Consider the following 12,196-nt stretch of genomic DNA (forward strand, 5'->3'; position numbering starts at 1 on the left):
ATGGTCACTAAATGAACTACTGTAAGTAAAGGACTACCTGTACATTGTTACAACTTTGCATCTAAACATAAAACCATGTATCAGCTCTGCAAATTAATGCCATCTTATGCATATTGTATATGCTTCAGCTTTATATGTATAAGTAAAAATTGGGGTGATTTAAATAGAAACTGATTCTCAATACTATTGTTATAAACTGCTTGGAGGCCAAAATTCTTTACTGTGTCCCTCTTATCCAGATGTGTACACACATTTGAGTACATGAGATCCCAAGGGTTCTAATGGAAAACTGGCAAAATGCCTTCTCTCACAAAAAGCATAAAAATTCATCCTTCCTAATCACTAATGGGTGGATAAAATTGGTACTTAAGCTAGGAGAATAGGTTAGCCATAATTAGTCTAAGTGTCCATTAGACAGCCTTATGCAGTACGGAGATGGGCAGGGATCAAACGGAAGTCTAGACAAGGAAGGGTAATATGATTTGGATAGCTGACACTTTGAACTGACACCTTCATTCCAGCAAGTTGTCACTAGGGTAAAATGACAGTGGTAAAATCGCTTGACCTCTTCTTTACAGTGTTCATCATGAAATAGATTTCTTTGCTGCAAGGTGGAAGGAAAAAGTGATGCAGTGGAGAAGTCTTCTTCCTCTACTGTCCTCATTTAAAGCAGAGGCAAAAGTGTACATATCATCTCCAATCACCTTCCCAAGAATTGCATGTGTCACCCATTTATTTTTGTTCATGCTTCTGTGCCTTTAATGTTAGTCCAGCAGTGAAGAAGCCCCTTTTAATCTCCTTGCTAAGTAAAGTTTTGCCTCTTTCTGTTCCATCTTTATTATCCTTATTCAGGGGTGTCAAACTCAAGACCTGGGAGCTGGAGCTGGCCTTCAGGATGCTTAGGACTGGCCTGCAGGGCTGCCTTGGAAACAGCAAAGGACCACAGTGCCTCTGCCAGCAAAAACAGCTTGGGATGGCCACCAACAGCCCTCCCAAGCTCCATTTTTTCTAGCAGAGGGTTGCAGGAGGCCATTGCAGCTGAAAATGGAGTTCAGGAGTCTGTTTTTGTTGGCAGAGCATTTGGGCCATCACAGGGCTCCTTGACACGAGTGACTTCCGTTCTTCTTTTAAATGCAAGTTTGTATATTTGAGCCTCAGCACAACAGGTCAGCCTTACCATCTTTTTGACTATCTTCAAAAAGGGAGACCCTAGCCTAGTTGAAAATTACAGACCAATTTCTTTATGCTGCATCACCTGTAAAATCATGGAATCAATTATTAACCAATCCATCATCCTCCACTTAGAAACAAGCAACCTACTCTCTAATAAACAATTTGGTTTTAGGAAAAAACTATCATGTAATCTTCAACTCTTACACTGCAAAAACATATGGACTACACAACTTGATCAGGGCAAAACAATAGACACAATCTACATGGACTTCTGTAAAGCCTTTGATTCAGTGGTACACGACAAACTACTCCTAAAACTAAAATCTTATGGTATCTTTGGACAACTGCATAACTGGATAGAAGCATTCCTGTCAAACAGACAACAAATGGTCAAAATTGGGAGCGTCCTATCAAATTCTATACCTGTCAACAGTGGTGTCCCCCAAGGCAGTATTCTAGGACCAACTCTCTTCATACTCTACATAAATGACCTCTGTGATCATATTAAGAGCAACTGCGTTCTCTTCACTGATGATGTAAAGCTATTCAACACCACAGACAATACTGCTATTCTTCAAAAAGACCTTGATATCAGAATGGTCAAACAAATGGCAACTTCAAAACTCAACAAATAAATGCTCTGTCTTACATATTGGCAAAAAAAATCAGAAAATAAAATACAAGCTGAATAGTCAAGACCTTGTTGATGATCCTCCACATCTCCTGATGTACTGGCCTGTCTTCTGGTAGCGCCTCCATGCTCTGGACACTACGCTGACAGACACAGCAAACCTTCTTGCCACAACTCGCATTGATGTGCCATCCTGGATGAGCTGCACTACCTGAGCCACTTGTGTGGGTTGTAGACTCTGTCTCATGCTACCACTAGAGTGAAAGCACCGTCAGCATTCAAAAGTGACCAAACCATCAGCCAGAAAGCATAGGAATTGAGAAGTGGTCTGTGGTCACCACCTGCAGAACCACTCCTTTATTGGGGATGTCTTGCTAACTGCCTATGCTTTCTACTTGTTGTCTATTCCATTTGCACAACAGCATGTGAAACTGATTGTCAATCAGTGTTGCTACCTAAGTGGACAGTTTGATTTCACAGAAGTGTGATTGACTTGGAGTTACATTGTGTTGTTTAAGTGTTCCCTTTATTTTTTTGAGCAGTGTATATAGTAAAGCTACATTGATAGAGTCTTGCAGGTCTAAAAATAAATTTCTCCTATTGTTACCTTTATGGCCCAAGAATCTAGGGCAGGTCCTTCTGAGCCTGTTGCTCCACCCACTATGTAGCCACAGGCAATGCTGGCTGGGAAATTCTGAGAGTTGAAGTCCACACATCTTAAAGTTGACAAGATTGAGAAACAATGGGCTATGCTGTCTCTTATCTCTCCGCTCCCAAGGTAGCGACTTTGGGTCCCATCTCCCAAGGTCTTTCTCAGACACTATTTATAATTGAGCAGTGAAAGACAAGGGGAAAAGGGGAAAAAAATATGGAGCAATTTTGTTCACACAGAAGACATCACAGATGAATCAATTACTCATAAATAACATTTTCCAGATCTTTTGATGTGGCCTACCGGCCACTGGCCCCTCCAGCAGCCGATTCATAGGAAGAGGAGGTGTGGAAGTCAGGGTCAGCACCAGGGCAACCTGGGAGCTCCAAGGGGAAAGAGGAAATGCAGCTGGCAGAGGGAGAGAGAGAGAGAGGCAGAGGCAGAGCCTGGGCCATCCAGCAGCCCTCAGATGGAGAGTCAACAGCCCCCAAGCCTGGAGGTGGTTGATGAAGAAGAAGAGGAACAGCTGGGTGCAGTGTCTGACACGCGGCTGCAGAGAATACAGAGAAGGAGAGAGCAGTGGAAAGCCATGGGCCGAAAGCCTGGGGAAGGAAGAGCCACCACTGCTAACAAGGCCCCACCCTAGCTCTGGGATAAAAGGCAGCGGGTGGAGATGAATAGGTGTGGCAGACAACTATTCATCTTTCAGCCAGATGGACTTTTTAGCCTGTGAGAGAAATTTTTTGCCAGGGCTTCCGGCATTCCTAATAAAGAAATCTTTATTCTCTTCATTGTCAAGGAATATAATGGCCTGATTCTAATGGAACAGGGATAAATCCCAATGACTCAAAAACATATGATGTCTGATATTTTTTATTGGTGCAGATTTGTAGTAGAAAACACATTAAAGTGCATGCAAATTTTACATCTCCTGTATATCCATGTAAATCATCAGGTCCAAATTAATTTGGGGGCTATATTCCTAATGGATATGTTTTATATCTCTTAGCCACATGCTTACCCAGCAGCGCACTAATCCTGGAGGCCGAAGATAACGGCTGAAGAATTACCCTGGAAACAACCACTCAGCCTTTCTTTCCCATGAGCAAAAGATTAGATGCTCATAAATGCTGATCCAGATGTCTGTGGATTGACCAAATTCCAAACACCAGGCAACCGAAGAGGAAATCTCTATCAAAAATTGAGCAAATGAAGGGAAGGTCAAAGCAAAGTTTACTCCCACAAAAAAAAAAAAACGTTCTTCCCGTCTCATCTGGTGATCATTCCAGAGTGGAGAATAATTACTTAAGGAATGACAGGGATTTAAATCCTACACATTTAATCCAAATTTTAATTTAGCAGAACCACTGATTTAGTGGTGTAAGACAACAATGAACCAATGAAAGGCAGTTAATGCAGTGAGGAAAAGAGGAAAGGGAAAAGTCCATCAAACAATCTTGCTTTTTACTCCTACAACAGTAAATATAATCCAAAATCAGTTTAGGAAGCCATTTTTATATTTACTTCTATACTTATATATGTGAGGTATGTGAGGAGAAACCAAAGTGACATGATAGAGTGTTCCAATATTTGAGGGGCTGTCACAGAGACTATTTTCCAAAGCACCCAAAGGCTAGGCAAGAAATAACGGATGGAAACTGATCAAGGAGAGATTCAACTTAGAAATAAGGAGAAATTTTCTGACAATGAGAAGAATCAACTAATGGAACAACCTGCCTTCAGAAGTTGTGGGTGCTTCATCACTGGAAGCTTTCAAGAAGAGTCTGAACAGACATGTGCCAGAAATGGTGCAGGGTCTCCTGCTTGAGTAGGGGGTTGGATTAGATGACCTTCAGGGTACCTTCTAACTCTGTTATTTGGTATTCTATTTATTCTGTATTCATGGCTCAAACCACCATTTTTCCATTGGTCACGTCACAGAGCTGAGCTTGTTATCTTGCAGTTAGCACATTTTGGAAACAAGCTGCACCGTGGAAAAAAGGCAGTTTGGAAGAGAAAGTTTGTTTAAGCAATTTTCTAGGAGGGAGAGAAAAAAAAAGCAGGTCAGGCATAGGAGAATGGGTACTGACTGTAATGGTGAACATGCTGCCAAAGTTATAAATGTGGGTATTAGTCACAAAGTTACTTTTTCCATCACTGTCATAATATGAATAATCATTGCTAAGGTAATTTCTGAACAAGGCAATTATAAATTGTTTGTACAAACTCCTTTTATAGCATACATAGAACAGGATAATCAATATGGGTATGGCTCAAATAAAACTTTTGAGAGTATATAACCTCCATCAAATGAAATATTTTACAGCAATAGGGAACCTATAAATAAAGAACAGATAGAGCAATAAGTATAATATATAACATAAAATAAGAGCAACAAGCCACCATGATTTTTCTGGATCAACTTAAATCTCTCTTGAGTAATAAATATATTAGAACTTCTTTTATTCACCTTTACACCTATTTTGAGAATAATTTATTATTTCAAACAACCAAAATTCAGAAATGTATAGGCTGCTATTCCAATGAGAAAATCCACTTCTTGATTTAAAAGGGAGGTAACAGTACTGATGTTGGTAAAGTTCTTTAGGAGATAGAATAGTAGCATTATGAACACCATAAATCCAATGAAAAATTATAAATTGTTGGCACGTAACATTACTCAGAATGGCATATCTCTTTCCATTTCATAGTTATTCTTCCAAATGCTTGAGATGATGTCTAGCAAAAGGAACTTTGTTTCATGTGTGTTGTTTATATGATAAAAATTATTTTTGGAGACATAAGCATATTACTAAACAAAGAATGGAATGGTTTCCAGAGTTAGGGTTATTGGATCTGTTTGTTGACATATCTGTTTAATCTGCTGCTGTTTGTCTTAAGTTTAAAATACGAATACTTATTATTTATATAATTTTAGCAAGTAAAATAATAATTGTTCATCATTGAAAAATCTTAACATTCATTTAACAATTGCAATGTGCATTAAAGGCCTATTGAATTATCAGGTTAGAAATCATTAGTCAAATTTTATCTGTAAATTAATAAATTTACAGCTAAAAATGTAAATAAATCTGTAATAAATTAATTTTATTACAGATAAAAATAATGAAAAATCAGAGGGAGAAGCCATAATTCCATTCAACCTGGATAACTGATAAAGTATAAATTGCAAGAGGCCTATTGTCAGTAATATTTTTCATATACAATAAATAAATTATCTACACTTTTTAGATTTTTTAAAACTTTTTCCTCAGTTCAACATGAAGTAAGATTACCCAATTTCTTGATAATGTTTGTCAATCGTAGTTCAGTTAAAAAAATTAACTGTAACCTTCTTTTCATATTTACTAGATTCTATTGTGGGAAATATGAGTTAAGAAAAAAAATTCATATAAGAAGCAATCATGCCTATTGATATCAATGATTCATGGTATCTGATTCATGCAACCATTCATGCACAATGCATGGAATAGTCATTTAGCAACCACAGTTTGGACTGGCAACTCAGTTGTTAAATGAAACATTCTCTAAATCAGGGGTCACCAACCTTTTGGACCTCGGAAACCACCAAACTCATAATTTTAAATCCCAGGGACCACTAACCAGTTCTGTGGGCATGGCCTAATTTGTGGGTGTGGCTTGGTGGTCATGTGACTGGCTGGGCATGGCTTGTATGAAAATATTATAAATATTTATGTAAATATTGAATTTTTTATTTTTAAAAAAGAGCAATTTTTACCCAAAATCAGGCAAAGCAGGTAGGCAGATTGAGTTACTCACAGAATCATTCAGTGATCTATCTGCCATCAGCTAGCTCAATCTGTCACATAAAATTTGCTTGCCGTGAATCTGCACTGAATAATAGAACCTTTAGTCCTAAGGGAGGTCCTAAAGACTAGCTAGAAAGCAAGAAATCAAACCATTTCCTGCTTCCTAGCTAATCTAAATCTCACAGCTGATGATTGGAAAAATAGCAATTTAGCAGGCAAATTTGCCAGGTAAGGAGTAGGAAGGGAGAGTTTCCCTGGGCCATGTGGGTGGCGCAGTCTTTTGTTTCTGCACAGACTAGATTAATTGCTTTGGGGGGGTTCTCTGGGGGTGAGATTTCTCTGCGGCCCACCAAAATTTTCTCGCAGCCCACCGGTTGACAACCGCTGCTCTAGATGTAATCATGGCTGTGCTTGTGCTCTTACTTCAGCTCTTCTTTGCTTTGCAGACCTTTGAAAGTTGTAAATGTCAGAATTGGTCATACATTTAAAGGTAACCCTTGACTAACAGCAGTCATTTAGTCACCAAAGTTACAATGGCACTGAAAAAAGTTACTTTTGACTGTTTTTCACACTTACAATCTCCCCCCAGTCATGTGACCAAAATTCAGATGTTTGACAACTGACTCATATGTATTTATTTATTTTAATTTATCTATTTGTTTGTTTGTTTATTTATTTATTTATTTATGATGGTTGCAGTTTTCCAGGGTCATGTGTTCACCTTTGGTGACCTTCTGAGAAGTAAAATCAATGGGGAAGCCAGATCCACTTAACAACCGTTACTAATTTAACAAGTGCAGCAATTCACTTAACAACTGTGGTCAGGAAGGTTGTAAAATAGGGCAAAACCCATTCAACAACTGTCTCACTTAGCAACCGAAATTTTGGGATCAATTGTGGTTGCAAGTCGAGGTCTACCTGTATTTTTTCATTATTGTTGAATAAATAATTGAATAATTATTGTGAACAGTCATTGTATGAGGCACTTACTAAATAAGGAATAAATGTGTGTGCATGTATAAGTTTATGATTTCTTGCCATGTTTTTAAAATTCGGAGGATGTTCTATAAGTATTTCATTCCATATAATTTTAAAGCTTTCAAAACAACATTATAGCAGACTTCAAGGCCTATAAACAGACATAACTCCAAATGAGGACAACAGAATACTGTCAGCTTTGAAAGCCATGTTGAGACCACATGCTTCCACACTGCCACATTCTTGAGCCTGGGAAAATGGGACAGGGGAATTTCTTGAAGTGTATGTGGTTAGACATAATAGCATTCTTCTTCTAAGTCAAGGTCATGTTATTCTGCACCTGGTTGGGACGGATGGTGATTGGGGCATGTGATGCAATGATGAGTACAGAGGATGGATTTGTAGTTTTTATATATTGCAAAGAAGCCTGGAACTTTCAGATTCAGGATTCCCCAGATGGGCCAGTTTACTATCCAAATAAAACAGAACTTTTGAGAAGATGCCTTCTTGGAGTTATTTGTTGGAGTGGAGGTTTTCTGGAATGCTGACGTTTTTCTCCACTTACTAGTATTATATCCTTAGAGAACAAAATGTTTTAGCAATGAAGAAAAGCCAAGGCTACACAGACGTTATTACCTGGCATCAAAACTAGATGATGCACTGACTTTACAAATTGAGCTTTATAGAAGAAACAGTTTGAAAATGTCATGTTCACTGTGCAAATATGTGATTGAAATAAAAAATAGTTGGTTTTACTGTTAAAGCAAGGGCAAGTCTGTGGGTTTGGGGTTTTTCTTTCCTTTTTCAAAGATGACACTTCCCAGCATAGTAAATGCTATGATGGGCTGCCTGCTGTAATTCATAATTATAACCTTGGGAAAGGTGTGATGAATGTAGTTTTTGTGTCAGTTTTTAAGATGTGTGCTTAGTTTAGAAAAGTTAAATAATTGAGTTATGGAAAACATAACATTATCTACTAATTATACACAGTAGTTAACTTTTCTACCATTTCACAGAATGGTGTTGACAATTAAAATAATTATAGTGTTGTCACTATTCCCTTCCATTTCACTTGCTTGTATAATAATCCTTCTTTTTCTGGATTTTAAGAATAGAATATCTCCTGATTGAAGAAAGACAAATAGGGCTTCGGTTGGAAGACTATATGTCCCTGAATTTTTTGGATTGGGAAGAGACAGATAGACAGAAATAGATAAAGTATATAGGATGAAGTCAAGATTTGCAAGAACATGAAATTGTCCAAAGGAGTGCTTTGATGCACTTTGTCAATATGAAAACCCATTTTATAAAGTCCTCTCCAAAGTTTCTATCTTCCAAAACTTTGAACAAGACTAGTTAAAATGATCAAAGATGATCTCTGCATCTCAGAAAATTGATGCAGCTTATTTTTCATTATATTACTTAAAATATTCCAAAATATCCAACACATTTCTAATATTGTTTTTTACTTTTCCATTAGATAAACCCCCATATTCATCTTAATGAATAAGTTGTTGCAACATTACTACCAATATTAGCAATAGCTGTACACAACTTGTATTTATTATTTAATAATGATATTGACCTATAGTTTCTTATCAAAGTCAAATCTTGTCCCTCTTTGGTTATTAGTGCTCTATTGGACTCTCTTAATTCTCTGGCATCTTTCCTTTCTGTAGATTCACCATGTAGAGTTGTAGAGTCTCTTCTGTAGAGTTCACCATGTTTTGTAAAGGTTGCAAAAGTTCATCCTCAAAACATTTATAATAAGTACCTGATAATCCATCTGGTTCAGGCACCTTTCATGCTTTATTTTTTTTATAGCTTCACAAACTTCCCCTCTTCATAGTCCATTCATAATTTATTTTTGTTCCTCCGTAATCTTCAGTAAATTTCATTTCTTTGGGTGTTCTGTTTTTTTTCCAAAACAATGTCACTTACTTTTTACACACTGGAATAATATTGATGAAATGCATGGACATGTTATCTGTTAATACAGTACTTCCTCCTGTAATTTCAATATATTTTTGTTGTTGTTGTTGTTGTAATTTATATGTTAACCATTTCCTTCTTAACAGCCTGACGTATCTTTTTTTTTTTTTTTTATAAATTTTTATTATTTTTTTAACATAAAAAACACAACAACAAAACATAAAAGTATCAGCTCCCCCATATTTTTGTACACACAGTAAGTCGGTTGGTCCATCGGTTTTGTGCATTCACCTCATAGTCACAATTACAGTTACTTTATATAATACTCTTATCAATACAAATTTATAAATCCTAGTATCGCTATTAAAGAAAAAAAAAAAATTTGACTAAACTTTTATTCGGTCATGCCTTTATGAGATAACTATATTTTAAATACTTCATTCTAAAACAAATCCTATAATCATACCAATTCTATCCCAAATATGAAAAAGAAAGAAACAAAGAAAACTATTATATAGATATAGTATCAAAAACCAATAAAAGGAAAGGGAAAATAAAGTCATTATTATTCCTTATTATCTAACTTTTATATTTTAATATTTCATCATTCAACCATTGATAGAAAAGATCCCAAACTAAATAAAATTGTCTATCTTCTTGCTCTCTAATTTCAAAAGTCAATCCACTCATCTCAGCACATTCCAAAATTTTCTCTACAACTTCTTCTTGCAATGGAATTTTCTTATTTTTCCAATTTTTTGCAAATACAATCCTAGCAGCAGTCAATACATTTACAATCAAATATTTCAACTCTTACTATAAGTATCTGGTAGTATTCCCAATAGAAAAACTCCGGTTTCAAGTCTATATGCTTCTTTGTCATTTTTTCCAGCCACATGTGGATTTTAGTCCAATATTTTCTAGCATCCTCACAAGTCCACCACATGTGATAGTATGAACCAGGTTTCTGATGACATTTCCAGCATTTTTCGGATTTGTTCTTGAACATTCTTGCTATCCTTGTCGGGGAAATGCCACCTGTAAAACATCTTATACAAGTTTTCTTTATAGGCTGTAGACATTGTCATTTTATAATTTTGCACCATAATTTCTGCCATTTCTCTAAATCAATCCCATATCCAAAATTCCTCCCCCACGCAATCATAGTTTCTTTAACTTGTTCTTCCTCAAGCTTAATTTGCAATAAATAACCATACAATTTTTTAATCACCTTTTCATCAGTACCCATCAAAATCTTATCCAAGTCAGTTTGCTTATCATAAAATCCTCTGCTTTGGAATCCTCATAGTACTTTGAATGTATTTGCAAATATGAAAACCAATTCATCTGTATACCTTGTTCTTCCAATTTTTGCATCGATTTAAGTTCACCCTTTTCATCTAATAATTCCTATAGTTAACTGTTTGTTCCTTTTTATAAATTATAGGATAAGAAAACGCTTCTATCGCCGATAACCAAACTGGAATTTTCAAATAACACTGTTTTTTTATCTTCTCCCAATTCAACCACAGAGACTCCCGTATAATGTCTTCTAAAAATACCCCTGTGTTTTAGTTCCTTGTACCATAAAAAAGCATGCCAGCCCAACAACAAATCATGACCTTCTAATGTCAACAATCTGGTTTTCCTTAATGTTATCCATTCTTTAACCCACGTCAAGTTTGCAGCTTGGTAGTACAACCCCAATTAGGCAGACCAAACCCTCCTCTAAATCTAGCATCCTGTAAAAGCTTTAACTTTATTCTTGCTTTCTTGCCTTGCCATATATACTTCAAAACAATTTTATTTAAATCCTCAAAATATTCTTTTCCAAGCCTAATTGGTATTGTTTGAAACAAAATAAGACTCTGGGTAAAATGTTCATCTTGATTGTTGAAATCCTTCCTATTAATGACAATTGTAAGTTCTCCCATTTTTTCAAATCTTGAGCTATCTGTTGTTTAAGTTTAATATAATTATTCTCCTTCAATGTACTACATCTTGATGTCAAATATATCCCCAGATACTTAACCTTGTTTGTAACTTGAATTTTAACAGTTCTGCCAACTCTTCCCTTTGTTTCAGCAACATATTCTTTGACAAAATCTTTGTTTTATCTCTATTTATTTTCAAACCAGCCACCTCCCATAGACCTCTATCTTTTCCAACAGTTTCGAGGCTGTTTCTATAGGGTCTTCCAAGATAAAGACTAGGTCATCTGCAAAGGCTTGTAGTTTAAATTCTTCCTTTTTAATTTTCATTCCTTTTATAGTTTTATCTTCTCTGATATTTCTATTCAACACTTCCAAAGTCAATACAAATATCAAGGAGAGAAAGAGGACAACCTTGTCTTGTGCCTTTTCTTATATTAATAGGATCTGTAAATTCTCCTCCATCATTACCTTAGCTGTTTGTTCATTATAAATTGCTTCTATTGCCTGAATAAATCTTCTAGCAAAGCCCATCTGTTCCATTAAAAGTAACATAAATCTCCAATTCACGTTATCAAATGCCTTTTGAGCATCTAAAAATATCAAAGCCATTTGCTTTTCAGGATGCGCCTCATAGTATTCCAGGGTGTCCAAAATTACTCTCATATTGTCTCTGATTTGTCGCTTTGGCAAAAACCCATTTTGGTCTGGGTGGATAAAGTTATTCAAGTACTTTTTAAGTCTTTCTGCTAATATTGAAGCAAAAATTTTATAATCTGCATTTAGTAAAGAAATCGGTCTATAATTCTTGATTTGCAGTAGGTCCGCCTCCTCTTTTGGAATAAGTGTAATGTAAGCCTCTGACCATGTTTTAGGTATCATCTTTTTAACATAACTTCATTCATAACTTCTAACAGTGGAATACACAGTGATTCTTGAAAGATTTTATAAAATTCTACAGGAAACCCGTCTGGACCTGGTGCCTTTCCATTATTTTGTTTCTTAAGTGCTTGACTTAACTCCATCATTGTTATATTACTTTCTAGCATTTCTTCAATCTCTTTAGGTATCTTAGGTAAATTTGCATTCTGCAGGTATTGTTTAACTT

This window comes from Pseudonaja textilis, chromosome 6, assembly GCF_049901715.1.
Source record: "Pseudonaja textilis isolate UNSWEBS1 chromosome 6, rPseTex1.2, whole genome shotgun sequence".
Lineage (NCBI taxonomy): Eukaryota > Metazoa > Chordata > Lepidosauria > Squamata > Elapidae > Pseudonaja > Pseudonaja textilis.